This window comes from Cephus cinctus, unplaced genomic scaffold (genome assembly GCF_000341935.2).
Source record: "Cephus cinctus unplaced genomic scaffold, Ccin1 Ccin1_scaffold0857, whole genome shotgun sequence".
Lineage (NCBI taxonomy): Eukaryota > Metazoa > Arthropoda > Insecta > Hymenoptera > Cephidae > Cephus > Cephus cinctus.
This window is the reverse complement of record NW_014333443.1, coordinates 630-21,619: the sequence shown is the minus strand read 5'-3', so window position 1 is coordinate 21,619 and position 20,990 is coordinate 630. Positions and strand designations below refer to the sequence as shown.

The window sequence follows — 20,990 nt, the reverse complement described above, 5'->3', positions numbered from 1 at the left end:
TCTCCCCCTCGGTGAGGTATAATAAATTACTCCTCTGACTATGTTGTACGTCAGCATCATCGGAGCCGATTACATTGTACATGCGTCCTACTCTTATTATCAGAATAGCTCATGGCTTCCAAATTAGCTTCAAACGTATCGACTGTATTGTTCAATTGCTCAAAATTGATTTTTTTAGACGAAATTATCAGTCTTACGTTTCTACGGTTCGTCTACCTTTCCTGTGATCTTTTGTAGGTAGCCTTTGATATTAACGATTGATGTTTTCTAATTGGATAATAATGCTTTAATTACATGTTACAAGTACTTTTACACTTTTTACATCATTCATTGAATTTCACTCTCGAGATCGCTCGAGAAATTTACTCAGTAGTTTCATGGTTTGCGATAATACGTATATCGTGTACATACTTTGTGCGCTTTTTTTAATTTTCAATATCGCTTACGTATGCGTGCAATTGTGTATATCATGATTTTATATATTAACTGTATCTATTTACACTTGGCGACATTGTCAAGATATCCCGCACGGAAGTCGCATTTCTTTCAGTGCACCCGCGTGTGCGTGTCGTGTAAGAAGATGCACTGACTGCATTGGGCAAAGGCTGGATGCAAGTGGGATCGGGCGGTCATAGTGGATGCGCTCGAATGCAGTGAATGCACTCAATGCAAATGTGTAAGGGACGTAGTAGGTATCTACAAGGTACCAGGGCACTGGTTATAAAGAGACATGTACGTAGTTGATACAAGAAACGGAATAAAATGAATATTGCTGTAAGGAAGAAGACGACGACAAGGGTGAAGATGGGAAGATGCAGTGAATCCAAGAAGAAGCCATTGAAGAAGTGGAGGAGTAAAAGGAGAAGAAAGTTCACGATGAAAAATTATGATGAAGAGGCAGAAGAAGCGGAAGTGAGAAGTGGCCATCCAAGTGGCTATCCTTTCTTGCAATCTAGGCGAGGCCGCTGCACATCATCTACGTGGTTCGTATGCGAAGTGCAATTTCTTCGGTGGATCCTGGAGGCCGTTGTATCCTCTTCGAGCATCGTTCGATCCCTGATTTCCTAGTTGACCGATAACTAGCGTGACGTAACACGAGCGATCGACGGTATACAGTTTTTTCCGACGCTTCGCTTTACTCGGACTCCCTTGGCTTTATCGTTACTGCTTTGTTTCGTTAATTCACGGAGAATTTCAAAAAGAGACAACGTCGACGATGACGATCGTGACGATGGAAATGACGCTCCATGATAAGATCAGAAAATAAACTTATAAAAGATAATAAAATTCTCTTCCACAAACATTAGCATTTTTGCGTTCGCGATTCAGTCTTCATGCTGATGATCCTGACGTGACTTAAGAGCATCAGCAATAACAGAACAAGGAAGAAATCATCCTCGTCCTCTTGAAGTTGGTAACTACGATTCGCAAGGAATTCTCTTGAATGGCTTCTTTAACATAGAACAAATAAATAACGACTATAAACACACGACGCGGTACGAGTGAATTATTATTCTAGGAATCGAGCACTGACTGTAACACCATTTATCATTCGGTACTAAAGAGGAGCCGAAAATTTACTTGGTCAAAAAGTCAAAAAAAAAAATAGAAAAGGACAGATAGCGTGAAGTCACAAGGGAAAAAGTTTGCATGGAACAGCGAACATTCGCCTTGGCGTATCGTAGTGAATCTAGGTCATTCTTGGCTTTGGAACTGAGCAAAAGAAGTAAATAAAGAAATGAAAAAAAGCGACTTAAGAATGGAGTCTCAAAACGGGCTAAGGTTAAGATCACATTTCTCCATCTTCACGCGCACATGCATATGTATATCTATCCATTACGTCTTACGCGTGATACTTGTCTGATGTCATTAGACGATGACATCAGGCCAGGCTTAGCATCTTCCTGGGATAACGTGACATAACTGTAATGCGGAAGTCAAAGCCGGTCTGGCGCCTCGCACCTTCCCTGCTCCCCACTTTTAAGTCCCACTCGAGATAGGCATTCCGTCTGTTACTGCGGCTCAGGTACTCTTGTCGAGTCCATTTCTTTTACTGTGTCCTAAAATCATTAATGATTAACGTGCCATTCGCCAATAACGTGCACACGAGCATTTCGAGAAACTACTTACAATTCTGGTCACTGTAGTAACGTATTGGTCGAAGAAAAAATTGCTCATTCCGTAACGCAGGCTCTTGTGCACGGGACTGTCTCAATTTTGTTTCTTATTTTTCACATATTTTTTTATATTTATTTCTTCAGCAGATTTATGACGCTCATCGACCTTCCATCGTCACGGAGATCATTCCTTCGCGGTTTCATCTTGAAGGCACGCTCGCGCTTGCACTGTACGCTGTGCGCTCAGGCGTGACTATGCGCTTGCTTTTTCCTATCTCTCCCTCTCTTTCTTTTTTTCGCCCGTTCAGTCTTATCTTACTTTTTTCAACTTTTTTACACGCTTCTTTCAGCTCTTCCAATGGCCGAGGATGCCTGACGCGCTTCATAGAATTAGCCCACGTTTTGCGGCCAGGAAATGCCGTTGCTAACGTAAAGCGCCTTGGTCTCTGTTACGGTTAAGTATATATTATGTATAGTGCAGGTATTGATAACGCGCACGGAGCTTGAATGATTCTGATCTTTACAGTACTCTTTGGAAGATACCGAAAATAGAGTATTATATCACGGAAGGAAAGCAGTAGGTACATTATAAATAATTATGGTAAATTATACCAGGGAGAGTTCAGGGACGGATGGAAACTAGAAGAGAACTTTTTCAAGATTTGTAGAATGTCTAAACATTGTAAAAGTATATATATATACAGATATATACTTTCAATGGACATTACCCTCCCTTTCTTTACCTTCGCATGATCATCGATAAATCGATGCAAATTCCGGTTGCGAGAGAATAAAGAAATTTTAAGATTCCTTGCAGCCGTGACGAAACACTAGACCAAGTACCAACTTAAAATATGAGTATCATCCTACTTCTAATGTATGTATACTTGACAGATTATAATCCCTCACACGTTTGCCAATTTTAACGGTCAGATGGGTCTATCCAGTACGTAGATAATGTTATCAATGACAGTTTTGATATCCATGCTTTCGCAGCATATAACACCGAGGAACCGATATTATTATCATTATTATTGTCATAACTATAATAGTACAACTTGATAGTACCGCATTAACAACAGTTTACATACCCGCCGTAATGAATAGATGCTATAACTATCGTAATACTTGTGAAATAGACAGCGTATATATTTTTTTTTTTTTTTTTTTACATAGTCTTGAAATAATTTTCGGCTGATTGCTTTATCGTGTATTGTCACAGTAGTCAGGGGAGTACAGAATTCTGTCTTGCACATTCCGTTAGCGCAGAGCACATTGCGTAGTAGGTATAGTAATGACGGTGAACACCGCGACGTGTACGCGTGTTAAATTGGCATGAAGCGTGACCAGTGTCCACTTCGTGGGAGCGCTTCCGTAACGCGTTTAATTACAATTATGATACCGTTTTTTGCAGTACTTTATTAATTGAGAATCCAGTACTTACGTAGGTACGGACCTACCTAGGTATAAGTGCACGTGGAAGGACGTATTTACTCTGGCAAAACAGTTGACAGAGACCGTGCAGCCCATTAGGAGGCAAATTAAAAGTAGATTCCAGCTGAAGTATTATGATACCGTTCGTTGTAAACATCCTTAATATCTTGATACTAGATAACGAACAGTACAGCGATAGTAGATTTACAAGGATTTGAAACGGTTGGCGCAAATCGTTAGTTGGTACAAGTGAGATTGGTTGTTCGTTATTCACAGTATTAGAAACATAATGAAAATCACGATGACTCGTGATTAGTTAACGAGCATGTAATATCGGAGCAAGAAGCTCACACGAGTTCGAATCAATGAGAATAATAGGTGCTCATTTATATGATTAAGCTGGAACAAGCTTTTATTCAAAATGTACGGTTACGCTCGTAATTATGAAAATCGCATAGCTATCACTCAATATTACGTATATATGTGTATATTGAAACAGATGAAGCGCAGTAGTTTCATTGAATGGGCACAATCAGCCTAAATTGTCATCGAAACTGTATTGTTCAGAAATATGAAGAACATTTTATAATCACTCAATGTTAAATACAAACTAAATATATTGACATCGGTCCACGAGTTCGATGTGTTTTTTTTTTTGACAAGAAAAGTCATAATATCAAGAAAACGTAAGCTAAAACAAATAAATAAAATATATTTCAGTGCAAAATTATGCGAATGCATGATTGGTAACAAAAATGTTACGCAGAGTCGCATACTTCATTGTTGTGCGTCCGTTAACAAAACTCATTGAACTTGTGAACCGACTATAAGTACGTAATATCAAAACAGACGGTAGTCAAGAATTCGAATCGTTGTTCATAAATGGTGCCAACCAGTACGACTGGCGTAAGAGTACAAAAATTTTATATGAAAAAGTATTACAGTACCGTTGTTAATATAGAAACTCGCAACGTTAAGCGATTGAGGATCGAACGGTATTAGCAGAGCAGATGATCCAAAGCGATTCCAATATTCATATTTTCCGTGGGACGAGGTTGGATAAATTTAAGATTGACCCCTTCATTTTTATTTCTCGTTCTCCCTTTATTACATCGTATAATATTTATTTCTCATAATTATGTGTTAATCAACCAATTAAAGAGCTGAGCGCACAGCAATTAAACTCGTTACTGCATTCATTCTTCTGAATATATTACAAACGAATTGATTTCTTTTTCGTATGGCCGCAGCTTACGCAGTTACTCGGGTACCTGACCTTACCATTATTACGTAGGAGAAACGGCACGTATATACTTATCTATACATTGAGCTAATGAACTTGACTTATTAGACGTTAATTATCACTGTGAGAACACCCAACCTTTTATCCTTCCACATTCATCGAGGTTCCTTCATCTTATGCAACCTTATACCTGCGTAAGCTAAGTATATTTCACTCCATTGCATATCAGGTAATGCGCTTTCTTCGTACCTACCAACTTTGTGAAATACAAACTTGCCGAAGAAGACAAGAAGAAAAAAAAGAAAGAGAAAAAGGGAAATCTAGTACGAAAAGTTTTCACGATACTTACAAACACCGTTTCTACGAATTTCTGCATCATAAGAATTTTGATTTACATGCCTACAGTATCTTGTACTATCACATATGTATAACACGTGTCATGATATTACGTACGCAACGCATAAAATACACAATATTATACTCAGCATCGAAAACTGATTTCTCTTATACAAAATGATCGTTTCCGTTATCGTCGAGTATCTTCCACTGATTCTTACAGGTACATGTTATCTGCTTGAATAGAGGTGAATTGAGAAACATCAATAAGAAAGTCTTAAAGGATCATGACCGCGGTACCGTTTCTCCCGTCTTTTTTTATTCCTTCTTTAGTCTCGCTGAAAATTCGTCCAGGTATGATTGACCCCGCCAGTAACTCCTAGTCTTACTGCTCTTTAGAGACTATACCGCTACTTTTTAAAGTTACACTTAACCAGATCTCAAAAACACGTGCTGTATGATTTACGTTAAAATTGAGAAATTCATAAAGTGATATACATTGCGTATATACATTCTTATTCGATCGTAACATGTCTACCGGTTAACTGCAAGACTTTTTGGTTAAATTGAAGGTAACGCGTTAAGACCAAAAGATGTCCGAAGAATAAAACTATTTATGCATGTATTTGCGTAGGCACGTGTGCTAATGTAAGTAGATTAGACAAGTGCGGAAGTCTTTAAAAATGACGAAACAGTAAGGGGGATTTTATTATTCGAAAGAATGATACAGACATTTTTAATGTAAATAATATTAGTTCTATCTATGCAGGTATACATGTACATACTGATAAAGGCAGACGATGTAAAATCAGTGTCAAGTGCAGTTCAAGGAGTATCGGTTCGCTATGACCGCTGCTATGCGTTTACATGCCTAACTATATGTGAATAAACAGGTTATGGTAGTACGTGTACTGCGAGTGTTGCCCCAGTCAGTAGTGTAAAGTTTCAATATCTAAAAGTGGATCGGTAATACGGAACAACTGGTGGGCGTAGAATACCGTTCCTTTCTGAAGGTAGCTGTGAAGGACTTATAATATTACCGATATACTAGTCACTATACTAGTCCTATTATTCGATACTAGTATACTGGCTAACTATTAGTATCTTAAATATATTCCAAACTGTTGGAGTAGGGCGCGATTTTTCTAAAAAAATGTTGCACGGTACAGAGGGCGTCTATGACGACAAAAATTTTATCGAGGTCAGAGGTACTTAGGAAATATCAAGGTCGTTCTGTCTGACACTGCGTAGATAAGGTGAAATGGTGAACAAAAAAGGGGCCATACGAATAAGTGAACAGTCATTTTATTTGACGTATAAGAAAGTGAGAAGGTTCAGGAAGAAAAAGAGATAAATAGAAAAAAAAGCACAATGTAAAAACATCCATGAAAAATCGGCAACCCCCTTAACGCCCTGGGATTGCTAATTATTCATAATTATTCTTGGGAATTGTTATCGATAATTTTTTCAAGTTTGAAATATTTACACTGTAATTAAAGGAGCCGCAATGACTTTTATTCTAGTGATTTACGCTCGAATTCGATCATAGAACTTTTGTGTTTCTGTTAGGAAGACTGGAAATTTCCAATAACAGATTTTTGTAATGCTCGGTACATATTGGAATGCTACGAATTACCCGTCTGAGTGGTCACGTAAGAAATGGTATCATTTCACGGTGAGCTTATCGAAAGATATTTTTGAATTAAAATGTTGATTTTTTTCTTCAAATGGGAATTACCTCGATGCCTCTTCTTACACTCGTATACTGTATACGTATAATTTATCATGTAAAGGGTGTGTAAACGCACATCCACTTATACAGTAGTGGAAAAAAAGACAGCATCGAACAATAATATTCAAACCTAATTAAAAATCCTTTTAAGTGTTGAGTATAAGAAATTATGTATAAGAAAAGTGGAAATGAGCATCGAATCATATAGAGTTAATAATCAAAAATGTTATATGGCGTGTCTAATAACATATAAATGTTATATGTTTAAAAATAATAAGGTCATGTCCGCACGCGAGTACGACGGATGAACTAATCCTGATATAAATGTAAAATGTACACAGAGCATATGTGCATAGAATGTAAATGTATATGCCTCAAAAAGAAAAGTTAAGGGAAGTAAAATTAATAATATACATATCTGCTTATAGTTAGTTTGTTTCGATATGCATGCGTATTCATATGTTAGTATGCATAAAAAGACGTAATGATCAGCAAGGATCATCGTATCTCTAAATATGTGGCACAAGAGATTGCGGTACAGTTACCTTGACACTGACACTGGCCGCAGCCTTGATGCTTCCACGTTGGCTAACGAGGTCGATAATTATTATAAATAAATAGTTTAGTCATGCGTAACGCAACTGAATAAATTATTTTATTATAATAATTTCTTAAATAAGAAAATGGGACCGCTGAACCCTTCTAGGATGGGGGGGGGGTTTAAAGAAAATATTTCCATTAATTAAAAATTTTTAAAGAAAATATATAATTTACCATGGTACCTTAAGGTTTATGGGGACACTGATTTCGATTTTGACCTCACTTTTCTCTTTTTTGGCCGAGTTACTATAATTGCCAGTGCAACAGTATCATTTTGATTTAACTTTTAATCAGAGAAACAATAGTGTAAAGAACCTGAAAAAAATATTGTGGCCCATTTTTCCAACCCCCATATTCAAAGGGCCATTTTGACTTTCACAATTTCGACTTGAAATTTGAAAAAAGTAGCATTGTAAACCTCAAGAAGCTAAGTTCAACCAAAATCGATAAAGTAATCCAGAAAATAAAAGGAAGTGGTTCCCATATGAGCGACCCGTTCTCAAAGGGTTAAAAGGACAGCGCATTAGAGCACATTGTACGAAGTATTCAAAGGGATATGATATTTTCAAAATACAGGCAAGAAATTAATTTAGGACTGGTCGATTATCTATACAGACTTTGATCTACGGTGTATATTACTCTTAATCATAGTCTCTAAGCTTAAAATGGAATATTAAATGTTATTAATGTTATTAAGCGGTGGACCAATATGAGAGCCTGAATAATGTCCGAGATTAGATTTTTAAAAGGTTCGCCTGTGTCGACGCCTGAGGATCCCTCCTACTTGTTCCGTAGGTGATTGCCAATAAAGCGAAGCTCACTGCCCCTCTGCTGTTGAATCGAGAATGGGCATCAGGCCCGATTATGCCTCAAGAGGGAATAAAATAACCAGCCTGTGTAACAAAATAATTGTCGGTTTAGAATATGGTGAATTGAATTTCTTGGAGGCCCATTAACCTGAACTTCGTTGAGCCTTTGGCGAGCCTGTACTTATATATCAGCAGGTATATATCTATATGTATACACATAGGTATATGTAAAATATTTACTGAATATTTTTCACGAAGAATGTAGAATAATTTTTGTGAACTATACACTCGTGCTATTTATAGAGTTCAATTTATATAATTATATAAATACTGTTCTATCACGTGCTTTTCATGTCTAATTATACGAAGGGACTCACTATTTGATGTATAAAAAATTTCTTACTGGAGAACTCTGTATAGATTATTATATATGCGGATAGCTCTTATTAAATTTGACAAAATTTACTTGAACCATTTTTATTTCGCATATTTAAATATCCATAGCAAGGAATTCCAGCTGATTCAATGGGCTCGTTCAGAGACGTATTTTAAACTAATGCAAGGTTGCTTAGAAAGATGCACGTGAAGATAATTATTCATTAGGACGGTAATTCCTTAGAAGATTTTGTAAAAGAAACTACGTATCTGTTTCTAGCAACAAGAGACAATATGAACATAAAAATTCATACTATTTTTATGTCAGTTACCCTGTAAATATTCGAACAACATTCGTGCAAGAATTAAAAAATATTTAGAGATACATGAACGACACTTTCAACATTTATTAACTCCATGAGGGGCATTAACGTCGTATCGTTTACTTACCCTAGAAGAATAAGGGAGGAAAAATCAGAAATCTAACTTATCTACTTTTCTGTCGACGCTTCATTTCGATTGATGCACTTTAGGTAGCTCTGATTAAAAAAAAAACTAAATGCTTCTAAAGAAAGGGAAGGTCATTTTCGTAATCTACGATGTCTCTGCAACATTGATATACCTCGTTGGTAAGGAATCTTACAATTAGGGATACTCTGTATACAGGGTCATTCACGACCTACGCATCAGCGGAAGCTAGCAAGAAATAGTAATTCCATCAATCAGAACAGTGTGGCATTATTAAAAAATGTAAGTTAACGTCATAATATTAATAACATCGTGAACTTCACATTCTCTCATTTGTTTAACACGGTCGCGTTGCTTCGATTAACTTAAGCGTTAATACGCGTCCAACTTCAGCTGGTTTGTCTTGAATAACCCTGTATATAAAATCAACATTGAATATTTACATATATGTAAAATTCGTGGCTTATCTCACAGCTGCTTTACTGATTATTAGATTAGGACCTCGAACTGACAGTTATGCACATTGAGATTATCTATATTCCTCTGCTTTAGGGAGACGTGCTGACAGGATACTCAATCGATTGGACAAGAGCATATCAGTGAATAATATCCAGTATAAAAACAAGAGACGAAATTCCTCTTTCTAGAGGGTTTTAGATACCAAATGTATAAAATTTATAAGAGGAGTATTACAATGGAACTCGTAAGGACGGTTTCATTTCCTTTAGATGTTGCCAGGCACATCTCGTAGTGTCTGGAGACTTTTACGGATGTAAATAGGCCCTCTTAGGCTCCATAAAGCTCCGTAAATGCTACCATTCTTATACCGTATCTCAAGCGAGACTTTACGATCGTTCGGGTTAGAGTCGTTTGAATATACAGGGTGTTCGTTATGAAACGCACTGTAGTAACATCGTTGCTATCCTTTTAAAATTCTAAAGAATACGTGATATTTTTGTGCGAAGCTTTGGGTACACCTGAGGTTAATTAAAAATATTCCCAAAAGCAAAAGACTGAGGAATTTATTTTTTCTAAGTTCTTTCAATTATTTCCGTAAGCATTCCTTTTGCTTTACAGGGCGTAATTTGCACGTATACAGGGTGTTCGTTATGAGACGCACTGTAGTAACACTGTTACATTTCTTTTCAAATTCTAATGAATAGGTGTATTTTCATTTTTTATTTCATATATCAACATTTCGAGATAATCAAGGTTGAAGTTGCAGTAATGCGACCAATCAGAACGCGTTTAAACGGAGCGTAGATGACATCGCGAGCCAGCCCGCAAGGCCTGCTTACACTAGGCCAATAACACTAAGAGTATCATCGTAGTGTCCCTGTTTATCTGCATGTAATTGAGTAAGATACAAGAGACGATACTCTTAGTGTTATTGGCCTACTGTAAGCAGGCCTTGCGGGCTGGCTCTGGACGTCATCTACGCTCCGTTTAAACACCTTCTGATTGGTCGCATTACTGCAACTTCAACCTTGATTATTTCGAAATTTTGATATATGAAATAAAAAATGAAAATACACCTATTCATTAGAATTTGAAAAGAAATGTAACAGTGTTACTACAGTGCGTCTCATAACGAACACCCTGTATACGTGCAAATTACGCCCTGTAAAGCAAAAGGAATGCTTACGGAAATAATTGAAAGAACTTAGAAAAAATAAATTCCTCAGTCTTTTGCTTTTGGGAATATTTTTAATTAACCTCAGGTGTACCCAAAGCTTCGCACAAAAATATTAACACTCTCATGACCTTATAAATATATTTCAAGAATTTTAAACTCGAAGGCTCAAGTTCCACACGCCTCGTAAATTATTTGTGATTTTTTGCAAAAAAGAATTCTGGGGGAGAGTGGTGCAGATAAAAACCGGTTACTCAGGGTTAATCTTCGTGAATAAAAGAAGTTATATACTCGAGAAAAAAAAGGTAGCAACAAATGCACCTTGTACTTGGTTGCTCCACTTTCGTTGTCAAAATCAAGGTAGCGAGATGCAAAGTGATAATTTAACCTGACTAGGAGAAGCAGCTTGCAATCGTTATGGCTATTGTGCCGGCAAGACATCCAGCATCTGTTCGACGGAACTTTACTCTAACTTCAGTTAAGCGTTTAAAGATAAGTGTACAGGAATACGTGCTCTTAACAGGACTTATAGGAAATTGCGTAATTTTCTAATTTTATTTTATTTTTCTCACACGATCCAGATAGTATTTTAATGTTTTATTTAACTTCCTAATAAATAATAGTTTTTGAAAATTCCCTTGGTTTTTTACCTAAATATTAAATAATACAGATTCAATTTAGACGTTAATCAAAATATATGAATATGTATGATATACAGGGTGTTCGTTATGAAACGCACTGTAGTAACATCGTTGCATTCGTTGCCAAATTCTAAGGAATACGTGTATTTTCATTTTTTTTTATATATCAAAATTTCGAGATAATCAAGGTTGAAGTTGGAGTAATGCGACTAATCATTTGACCCTTTTAAAGCCAATAATACATTTATAAAAAAATTGTCGGTATGTTTAGTGTTAACGGCACGTAAATGACGTCGCGAGCCAGCCCGCAAGGCCTGCTTACACTAGGTCAATAACACTAAGAGTATCGTCGTAGTGTCCCTGTTTATCTGCATGTAATTGAGTAAGATACAAGAGACGATACTCTTAGTGTTATTGGCCTAGTGTAAGCAGGACTTGTGGGCTGACTCGCGACGTCATTTACGCTCCGTTTAAACGCGTTCTGATTGGTCGCATTACTGCAACTTCAACCTTGATTATCTCGAAATTTTGATATATGAAATAAAAAATGAAAATACACGTATTCTTTAGAATTTGACAAGGAATGCACGGTGTTACTACAGTGCGTTTCATAACGAACACCCTGTATGCTTAATCCTAGAAGGATACTGGGGGGGTTAATGTTTTCAGAACATTCACGATTTTATGTCCATTCTTTTGTCGTTAACCCCAGTTTGCTTGTCCTAAATCTATTTGACCGCAATTAAATGGTCACTAGTCTGTCTTTTGTTATATACGGAAGAAATTGATGTATAATGAAGGAAGTGGAGTAAGACGGGACACTTAAGGTAGTTTGGTAGAGTTTGGGTAAAGTAAAATCAAAAGCAAATAATGATTACTCCGATAAGTAAATCTTATTGGTTACTGCACGACAAAATCTGCACCGTCATTTTTTCTCTAGCGTTTTCGGATGGGGAAAAGAACACGTGAAAGAGAGAGATAGCCGCCGCATGCGTTTCGTTTAACAGTAATTTCTCAATAAGTATACGGTAAATGATGTTCGTTTTTTTACAGTAAACGTGTCTTCCGGCCAGTTATTTCTATCGCTTCTAATGAAATCTTACTGAAGAAACCTTTGCTGATATCCTCGAAAGAAATATGTTACTTTTAGTAGGGATAAACATTTTTGTTATACCGATGTGGTAATGTCTAATTGGATCTGATATTGAATTCGATATTTTAATTTTTTTTAATAAGATTAGCGGTTACTTTGGCTTGCTGGTATTTCTATTGTGTTCATAAAAGTGATAGACTGAAGTCGTCTTGTTTCATCCCTTGTCACACAATATATCTATTTATAATGTAAACTATTTTTAAAAACATAAAAAATAATTTAGTCTTTAAATAGTAGTCTTACCGTTTAATAAATTTTCTATATTCTAAATTCTAAATCGTTGCTTCATCTTCCGGCGCTAGTCAACGTGGAAATTACGATTTTTTCTGTTTTAGCTACCTAATATCTTATGGCAATTCCAAATAAGAAATTAAGTGAACCCGCGTTTTTTATTTAAAAAAAATTCTATATCGTCCACGGCTGGTGGATTGAAGGAGGATAAAGTGATGAATTCAACCTACTAGTTATTCTGTCTTTTTCTGCTATTTTTATGAATAACCTCTCCTGCCCCACCTGCAACTAATTTTATAAATAGCCTATTTTGCCCCATCGGGCTCGTCCTACCTCACTTACCCCTACATCTCCGCCGGGTATTAGGGAATGAATTGAGACGATGAATACCGTATGAAGTTGGCTGCTAGATGTTGTATAACATTCCAGAGTTAAGTCTGTTTTGTGGATCGCACCAAATTATTATATATACTACTATATGTATAATACATCTTTCGAGATTATTTATGATCATGTTTATCTTGGAGTACATATTTGTTTGTATTATTGGATTTATATTGTCGCACATATTCCATTCGTATTAATACAAGGACAAACGTCACTTACGATAGCTTAAAATATGTCTTAAACTTTGCCGAATTTTTATTGCATTGATTTACTCGTAGAGCATTATCCTGAATTATCGTTAAGATAAAATGCTCATTTTTGTATGATACGAGCAATTAAATTATATATTGAAAAGTACAAAAATTACAAATGGTCCAATAGAGTTTAAAATAATAACATTACGTATTTAATAACATGAATCTTGTATATGTAAAGTAAGTTTGCCTTCTTTGAACTTTCGTATTGTATAAAAAATTTTTTAATGGAATTACGAAAGTGAAATTATTAATACATGATGAAATTAATAATAATAATTAATAACGAAGTAGTATCTAAATCAAGGTTAAAAATATTATATATCCACATTGATTCTGTTGAATGCCCTTTTTAATTTGTTCATCTCAATTAAAGCACCACCTAATTTGCTTTTAATTAATGATATCACCGAATAATCTCGACTGATTTGTAATCGCTGTTAGATCCATCATTTATAGGAGACAAGAAGGGAGAGGATGTTAATTAGAGTGTTTTATAAAGACTTTCATTCGATATGCAACACATGCACACAAATACGAGTATTAGCGGCGCCTCACGCGATATAAAAAATTAAAAAAAAAGCAAATAGCAGCAGCAAAAAGCCAGACGTCGTTAACTCCAAGGAACAACTAATGAAGTTAATGTACAATCGAACACGCTTGATCACTGGACTGTACTACAAAAATCGTAAAGTAGCATGTCTGTCGCACGACCTACATTTATTTTCGACGTTCTTCTTTTTCAAAGAATCCGCGCTTGTATATCGTGAAATTCTTCGTAGCCACGCGAGAATTTCACACGAGGCCTTTGTATAACAATGCCCATAGAATGTTAGATGATTCCGATACCACTAATAGCAGTGTAGTAATGGTACATACTGCTCTGGTCGACCAGTTGAGTCCTACATATATATATACATCATATTTACATATATACAACTTATACTATGCGGCTAAGTCTCTTGTGCACGCTTCGTGGCTTCTCTACAATGTTCAAAATTAACAGTTGGATACCGATTCGCGTCAGACAGGTCGAAATCCACAACTTCAACTAAAAATGGGGGTAGAGTATTATTTGGCCAATAATCGACATGAAATGGAAAAATAAAGAATAGTTTTTTCTGATAGTATGATAAAAATATCGTCTAATCATAATTTTGTCAACCTTCTATTCCTGACTGCATTCGGTCAAACGATTACAAAGGACCACATTTGTGTTACATAATAATACAAACAGCCGTGATTTCACATTACTTCGAATAAGGAGTAAATAACAGCTGATAATTTTTGAAAAACTATAGTCCACCTTTTTTTACAAAATTTTTTATCAGCAATTTGCTAATCACGTTCCGTACTGTAGTAATTAAAAAATCATCCTTAAGCGTCCAAAACTTTAATCGTTTTAAGGGTGTAATCTCTTAAGTACTATAATGTGTGATTCTACACACTATGACTGCTGAGTTCTAGAATCTATATCATATAATGGCCGATGAACGTTTCTACGTATCTGATCATACAGAAAGAATGAAATAGGTATAGTATTCAGAAATAGGTATAGTATTCAGATAATACCAATGATTTCGTATACGCGTAAAATCCGTAGTAAAGAATTATTTTGAAAAGAATTCCAACGTATGCTTGTTTTTTGATACGTCTTACACATCGCATGGAAGAACCTCTGTACAACTTGAGAACCTCGGCTAGAACCTTCTTCGGATAACAGTAGTGCGTTCTGGCGTATACGCACAATTTCCTGAGACCGTCTGTGCATAAGAGAGAGGAGAAGAGAGAAAGAGAAATAGAGAGGTGGTACGAGATATGCATATCTGGATCCTAACCGTTCTTATATGTATTACATAACTCATACGTGTATAGAAATTTTTTAACAAATTTGAAAAAATAATGATGCATCATATTAATATTGGCAAAGACGAAAAGATAGGGTGCTTTCTTAATGTACGTACACTAGGAATATGCATCACGTATATCATACAAGGTAACGTCACCTCTTGATCTTATATATATTCATGTCACTATATGTATATCATATACAGTATGTTACATATACTACTGTTTACATGCATGTATTTCGGTACTGCATAATTCTTACAGAGCTAAATTCTTATTCGATACGAGTAATTTTAACGACACTATACGTACACAGACAAATATTCTTATGAAAAATGGGTTCGGTGGGAGAATAATAAATGCGCGAAAAAAGTACGCGCACACGTAAATCGCTGAAATTGTTATAATTCGACATTGAAACGTTATTAAGAAATTACTTATTGCAAAACTTTGGAATAATTATTGTTGCATAGCTATTAACTGTACGATGCCCGTTTATGCATTCGCGTAGAACGCATCTGCATAATCGCACCTGTATACAAGTGCCTGGATAATGTACAGGAACAATATTAGAGGCGTCTGGCCAGACAGTACGTGGACCCATAATGCAAACGAATAGAATGTAAAGAAATGACTATTGGTCAAATATGACTATACTTGTGTAAATGGCAACGCCTAAGGTCCACTGTTCCTTTGCTCTCTACATATTCACTCACTCACTAATTCTCTCACGAGTCCAGCATGGCCAGGATCCAAAGTGGTAACATATGTACTGTTATGTTGGATGGTTGCGCGCGTAATGACGTCATTTTTGCACTCACTTACTACGTAAAAATTCTTGAGAATTATATACCCCTGTATTTCAGCATTCCTACCAACAGAAGCCTCACGCGTGCAACTTTACATGTGAACATGCACATATATGCATGCTGCAGGTATATCAGAGCACTGTGCATACTTTTAATACTCATTAGTATGGTAAGAACGATTTTAACCTCGACGTGGTTAGTAGTCACAATCTAAACCACGTTTGTCCAGATACTTTGGCACAAGTATGTGTGTACATATGTAGATATATGTATATTCATATTTTCAGCACGGTTACGTGTCAGAGAGCAGCGTTTACGGTTAGTAATGGCGTGCGAAATCATCAGTAATATTTTTCTAGTGAAAATTTTGACGAATTTTTTATTTTCCCATATTTTTGCTCTGAATTTTTGTTCCATGTGCTAAATATATTTGCTTGTGTAAATATCTAAATATCGTAATATCTTAATCTTGAACTTTTTCCGAAAAGTACGAAAACATTGAGAAAGCCAAAGAAATTTCTGAAATTTTTAGAAAAGTAGTTTTCCCTAGTCTTTTTATCCTAATTTTTGTCATATTTATTTGAGGCTAATTGTATTTCAGAATCTTAAAAGTGAATGGGTGGTTGAAAGCCGTGATTGGTGAACCCAATGACGCATCCTAGAATAGACATTGTATTCAGATAGCCAAACGTGTGTTGTCACATAATTAATTAAGTTTGAGCATATATTGCAATCATGTTCCTATTTAAGTATGTAGGAGTGTTATGAAATCACGATTTTAGAACAATTTGCAATACGTGTGAGTGCATAGGGGATTTTTAGCAGGATTATCAAAAGACTCGACCAAGCTATTTTCCCAGGAGCCGATAGAATCAAATATTTCAGAAATTTACTTTCTTCTTCTATTTTTTCGGGCATGTAGAATCGACTGTCGTCGGGGTGAAAGAAATTGATCTATGGGATTATGGTATTTGAAGGGGTCGCAAAAGGTCTAAAGAATGTCAATCACGTTGTCGTCGTCTTCGTTGATGTCACCTTTACAAGGTAAGTAATGTTCCTTTCTCAGCCACTAGCAGCGCTGCTGTTGCACTGGTTCTTGCACATTGTGAATGAAAGAATCGCAGGAAAAGAAGCTGTGGATTGTTTAGTTTTTTTTAACATGCAGTCCTTCAAGAAGGAGACATACTCTCTAGTTTTACTTTTAATTTTTTTTTTAATTATTATCTTTTAAAGTGCATTGCGTACTTTCGATTCGAATATGACTCGTCGTATTCAGTAATGCCACTTGATCTTATTTAACGCTTGTCACCGTGTCCGCACCAACACCCAGGTAACACTTTAGTAAGTCAGATTGAGGTAACTGGCTCGCTGAAGCCACAACTAGGAGAAGCTGCATGGACGATAAAACTGATAAAACACTGGCCAACTGAAAGTAAAAAGAAAACACATTCTTAAAATGATGTATTAAATACATATAATATGTATTTTTAACAGAATTATATCTGTCCACTTGCATTAGTACGTATCAAAATCAAGTATTCATATACTTGGCCACGTGTTACCATTTCCCTAATTTAATATTCGGAATGCAATAATGCACTGCCAATGTTTCAGTTCAATCCAAACGTTCTCCTTCTGTACCTGCCGCAGTGTTTCTATACCAGAGAGGTGTTTCTGGTTATTGCTCAGTAATATTTCATCCACTAAAGGTGTGTTTGTCAAAGAACTCAATCCAGCGTGCTAAATTCATTTGATAGGATACTTCCGAATAATCCTATATGTACTGCTAAAGCATTGCACCTTTGAAAATTGGTATTCTTATATGCCTTTACGTATTTACCAATGAATGCATTGGCTATGACAACTTGCAAAAAAGACTTGAATTACTCTATAATAATAAATGACGTGCCCCGATGATTATGAATACCAGTTCCGTTATATCCTGTGAATATAATACGAATAGTGTAACCTGCGCGTGTCTGAATAAAGACGAATGTAATAACACAAGAGAAGGAAGGTATTAGAATTAAAGAGAAAAAGTGAAGAAAAGAAGAACTCGTTTGATCTAACGAGGAAAAAGCAGGAAATGTTAGAGGATTACATTCATTTTTTCAACGAGCATAGCGTATCTTACGACACAATGGAATGGGCCTTGTTCCGTAAGTGGGACCTAGGTCCCAGAATTGCGGAAACTGTACCGCAAATTCGTGGCATACACGGCTGACTCGCTGGCCCATATTCTTCATTCTCTTTACGGACTTTCGTCGTGGCGCCGACGTCGCTACTACGGACGTTATTACAGTTAGCTGACTCTCTTCAGTCCTTAGTGCCTCTTCCTCCCACTTCTTCTCATCTTCCCTCTTCCTGACGCTAGAATGTATCAGAGACCCGGTCCTCGTCATGGGCCAAACTGTGAATTCTTGTAATCTCACGAAAACCTCACCAAGGTCCAACGGATCTCAACAATGTTTTTGTCACGCAATTACATAGCGGAATATCGCTGACCTCTTAAAAAGAACAAGAAGACCGATGCGGCGTTGGACTCGTGCCGAAAACCGTACCGAGTCCACCGTCACGAATTTTTTAATGAAAAAATAAGAATTTCGTAGGACAGCGTGGGAATGCCATCCAATGGGCGTTTACATTCTTACCGTAATTCAATTATAGAATGACACGTAATCGGATGTCGTTAGGTACAGGAAGAGAAGAAAAATTTAAGAGTTTTTATAATTTTCCTAAAGATTAGGGAATTTTAAGTCTTTGCAATTAATATTGTATTACATTTCTTTATTTTATTATTTCCAAAAAGTGCATACGTTCAATACCGTATGCTCTATCGAATACTGTGTCAGTAAAACACACTTACCTTTCAAGACCCAGGAAGTACCTTTTATTGACTATTTTAATGACGCACGTATCAACTATTCGTGGCACTATTCAATGCATTGCATATAAAGGCCAGTGGCACGCACTGTTATAATTGATTTCATCCTCGGATTATTAATTAAAAATTACGAAGGACTGCCGAGTCTAGAGATCCTTTTAACTAATCATAGACTATTTACACACGGATTAATTCTTTTCCCGAATAAACTCTTAAGGAGGTCGTAACCGTTGGTTAATAAGAAAAAAATATATGAAAGATACTCAAGTACCGAACAGCACCGCTAGACAACATATGGCCGGTGGCACAATTCGCAAACCGTATGCGCGTATAAACTCCATTAAAGACACTATTAATACACGCCATGGTGAACGTTACGTATATACCTTATCTATTGCGTGCACTGTATCATACTGTTTGGTCTTAGGCATAACTTTAATGCAGAAACGGTGCACACACCTGTGAGACAATCGGCCAAGTGCCGTTTTCTTAGTTTTCCATGTATCCCAAGAGTGCACTCGAAAAGCATCGCGAACAGAGATATGTTTAACCTCTCCTGCTGGAATGCAAAAACCGAAGACGCTCGAAAGAATTTAAATACCGTAAGAATATGTTCCTATCAACTAGAATGTGCATCCGAATGATGTATTTTATTGCATTTAATAAATAAATTTGTATAGCTATTAATCTTTGGACTGTCGTTTTTTTAAGTTTTTTTTTTCAATCTTCGATATGATTAAGTGATAGATACATCATTTATTTTAATAAATTACAAAAATTAAGCAATCCCGTCCGCGCCTATACGAAGCCCTCCGGTAGTCTAGAGTACTAGAAAGTGGGATTGAAAAACTTGTGGTGTCATGGATCGAAGTGAATTTTTTGAATATTTTTTATATGTTTTATTGATTTCAGAACTTTTTAGCTTCTTTCTTTTTTTTATATATAAAAAGATAACTGTCAGAAGTGGGATTCGAACCCACGCCCACAGAAGTGGACTGCGACCTGAACGCAGCGCCTTAGACCGCTCGGCCATCCTGACGCAAAACTCAAAAAGTTAAAGAGACAATGGTTTTTACATTTATTTTTTACCATAGTTTAAACATAAAAGAGATAGTATAAATATAAAAAACAATAACGGTGATAAAAATTGAAAATAATAATAAAGAAATTTTGGCGAGACGCATCAAAAATGACGACATACCAAAAAATATATAACTATAGATTAAGTTATTCTAAGGCGGATTATTACTTAAGTATGTTGATCGATAACAATGAAAATAAACCACCTTTTTAAAATAAACGCAACAGTCGAAATGTATTAGAGTATGTCTTGGAAAATATAGAACAGCAGATACAGACTACAAGAGGCGTATAGGTAACTCCACAATATATAATATGGCGAATATCCCAAGGTTTGACATATTGACACTCTCATTGATAAGGAATTACTATGGTACCCTACACCAGATTGACAACGATATTCTGAAAGAACTAAAAATAAATGATGAATTTACCGTTAGAAGGATGGCTCGCAGTAATTACTCACCTGCCTGAAATATTTATCAATCTAGATAGAATGGGAGTTATTCAAAATCATAACAATATACCAATAATATATCATATAAAACGGAACTGTTCCAGAAAGGCAATCTTTATAGACGTAGACAATGTACCAAGTGACAAGTGGGTATATTCGACTGCAATGGCTAATTGAGATCGGGATAATCTACATAGACTATCAACAGCATACTGGTGGCTCCACGGAGATGCGAAAAATATGGACGAGTTAAGACGCAGAGCTCGATTAAAAAAGAAATGCAATTAAATACAACTGCTTCAGCAAAGAGGTGTAAACTGATCACACCAATATAAATGTTTATAAGTTAACACAGTGCCTTATGCTTTTTAATTGCAAATGTAAATATGCAAATAGATCATAATTCCAGAACACATCCTTCTCCTCATCCACCTCCTTCCCACCCCCCAATCCCTTAAATTAAAACTAATTAGACAAATTACAGATACAATGGCTTTGT

The 20,990-nt window shown here is 36.1% G+C and overlaps 1 long non-coding RNA gene and 1 other non-coding gene across 2 annotated transcripts; both read right to left on the bottom strand.

The window, feature by feature from the left end:
• Positions 1–320: 320 nt before the first annotated feature.
• On the bottom strand, positions 321–2,335 carry LOC112494832. Its single transcript, XR_003060706.1, has 3 exons — positions 2,131–2,335; positions 1,848–2,060; positions 321–1,451 (listed from the first exon to the last, which is right to left on the bottom strand). It is a non-coding gene; the product is annotated as an uncharacterized LOC112494832 (long non-coding RNA).
• Positions 2,336–19,909: 17,574 nt separating this feature from the next.
• Trnal-cag lies at positions 19,910–19,993 on the bottom strand. The gene has a single exon. It is a non-coding gene; the product is annotated as a tRNA-Leu (tRNA).
• Between the last annotated feature and the right edge of the window lie 997 nt (positions 19,994–20,990).